The 2,565-nt window shown below is 47.4% G+C and overlaps 1 non-coding gene across 1 annotated transcript; it reads left to right on the top strand.

Annotated features, from left to right (window-relative positions):
• The first annotated feature begins 382 nt into the window (after positions 1–382).
• LOC114817385 lies at positions 383–519 on the top strand. The gene has a single exon (XR_003765241.1). It is a non-coding gene; the product is annotated as a small nucleolar RNA SNORA7 (small nucleolar RNA).
• The last annotated feature ends 2,046 nt before the right edge of the window (positions 520–2,565 follow it).

Below are 2,565 nucleotides of genomic sequence, written 5' to 3' on the forward strand. Positions count from 1 at the left end.
GGGACATAAGTCATATGTGCAGTTATAAAATGACTGCTGAGACAGTGTTTAAAGGAAGAGACATATTCTCCTTCTTTTCTTTGACCTGTGTAGAGTCTGAGAGTGAAGGAAAATTCCAATTATGGGGCCACTTGCCACTTGGATAGTAGCCACTCGCTACTCTGATAGTGCTGGCTCCTGTCCTAGCTGGGTAGAGGTTGAGACAGTCAACCAAGCCCCAGAGGATGCTTTAAAACTCTTCCCCAAGGAGCGGCATTCAGCAACCAGGTCTCTGACTAGCCAAACTAGCCTAATGGTTAGAAATCACCATTACAGAGCACGGCAGCAGTCCAGAACATTGACCACTGCTTGCTGTCACTTCCCCTCCAGCACCCCAGAGAGATCCCTCTCAGGGTCGCATCTGAAGAGTTTCCTGTACTCTATCAGTCTTCCTAGGAGAGGGAGAGTCAAGCAGAGGCCCACCCATTCCATTCCTAGCTTGGCCAGTGGCTAGAGAATGGAAGGCAATCTGCTACAAGTTAAGACTCCCCTGTGCTGGGCAGCAGCAGCATGGGAGAGAGTCGAGGGTGGAGACTCAAATTGACTGCGCGGAAGGAGGCAGTGGTAAACCACTTCCGTATTTTTACCGAGAAAACTCCAGATCCACTACCAGAACGATTGCATTTGGAGGTGGGCATTCTGGGAGAGATGTGTCCATGGCATCACTATGGGTCAGAGATGACTCGTAAGCATAAGACAAGACCCCAGTGGGTCAGGTGTGCTAGTCTTCGTCATCATCATCATCATTGTTTATTAAGCACTTACTATGTGCCAAGCATTGTACTAAGGACTGGAGTAGATGAAAATTTAATAAAATCAGGCAGTTTCTGTCCCATATGAGGCTCACCATCTAAGGAGGGAGAGCAGATATTTAGTCTCCATTTTACAGTCAATCACTCAGTGGTATTCATTGCATTGTACTTTCCCAAGCACTTAGTACAGTGCTCTGCACACAGTAAGTGTTCTTTAAATACAATTGAATGGATTCATTGAGCTCTTACTCTCCTGAGGACAGTACAGTAGAATTGGTAGACCTTTCTGCCCACAAGGAGCTTAGGAGGAAACCGAGGCATAGAAAACTTGAATGACTTCTCCAGGATCACACAGTAGATAAATGGTGGATCTGGGATTAGAACCCAGGTCTCTTGACTTCTAGTCCTGTGCTTTTTCCATTAGGCCACACTGCTGCTCTACCTGAGGCAGGAGCTCAAGCCCACCAGAACAGGCTGCTGGCTGGAACAGCAGGGGAATGGCCTTTGTGAAAGAGAAGGGGGACAAGGTCCAAGATTAGGAAAATGGGAGGAGGATTTTCAGTCAATCAGTGGTGCGTATTGAGCGCCTACTGTGCGAGGAGTACTGTACTAAACTCTTAAGAGAGTACAGTAGAAGAGACATCTGAGTTCTCCACAGGGTAGGAGGAGGTGGGAAAATCACATAAGAAACCTGCCCATCAGGGTAGTGTTGGGCAGATCTGAGTGAGCCCAAAAGGTTACACGACTGATTGGTGCATTTTGCTCTATGATATCTTGCTTATCAGGCAAAATCCTTCCAGCTGAGCTGATAAGTGTGCTGATTATATCAGCTCCTGATCAACTGCCTTCACAGCTTAAATCACGAAGTCGCCCAATCTTGCATTCAGGGGCAGGTGCCGGGGAAGAGGGAGGTGGGGCTTTTGGTGAAACTGGGCAGCTTCACCCAGAAGTGAAGTGGGTGGAGATGGGGTAGGTGGAGGAAGGGCAGGCAGGGAAGAGAATTTAAGAATACTTAAATTAGGCTTTTCTCTCATTTTCAATTATTGAGGGAAGAATCGATAGCAAGCCTTCCTCCTTTTAACTATGTCTTTCATATTTCTCTCTCAGGACCTGACCCCCGTGGCAGAGTAGAGGGCACAGAGTCTCTGGGGTGCAGTTTCCTCCACAAGGGAAGTGTGTTGATTGTAGGGCAGAATAACAAACCGGGGGTGGGGGGGGTACCCTGCTCACAAGTGCCCAACTACAGGTCACTTCTCCTTCCTCCAGAGTTTACAGGGAGCGGGCCCAGGGATGGATGCCAGGCCAGTGTCAGATTGCATCATAAAACTGGCAGACGTCAATCAAAAGGGAGGAGGTGCAACGTGGTCTAGTGGATAGAGCTTGGGCCTGAGAGTCAGAAGGATGGGGGGCTCTAATCCTAGCCCTGCCACTTGACTGCTGTGTGACCTTGAACAAGTCACTTCATGTCTCTGTCTCAGTTATCTCATCTGTATAATGGGGATGAAGACTGAGAGCCTCATGTGGTACAGGGACTGTGCTCAACCTGATTTGCTTTTATCTAGCCCAGGGCTTAGTACATGTTTGGCACTTAGAGCTTAACAAATACCACTTATTATGATGATTATTATTTTGAATCATAATTCAATTCCTTCTACTAGGGAATGGTAGCTCTGATAGGGTACTCAGACACATTTGTAATCCAAAACAAATGCCTCTCATGAAAGTTTCACCTTTGTCCTCTATCCCATCCCAAAAGTGGTCTGCTAATCTGTCT

The sequence above is a fragment of the Ornithorhynchus anatinus genome, chromosome 1, assembly GCF_004115215.2.
Source record: "Ornithorhynchus anatinus isolate Pmale09 chromosome 1, mOrnAna1.pri.v4, whole genome shotgun sequence".
NCBI lineage: Eukaryota > Metazoa > Chordata > Mammalia > Monotremata > Ornithorhynchidae > Ornithorhynchus > Ornithorhynchus anatinus.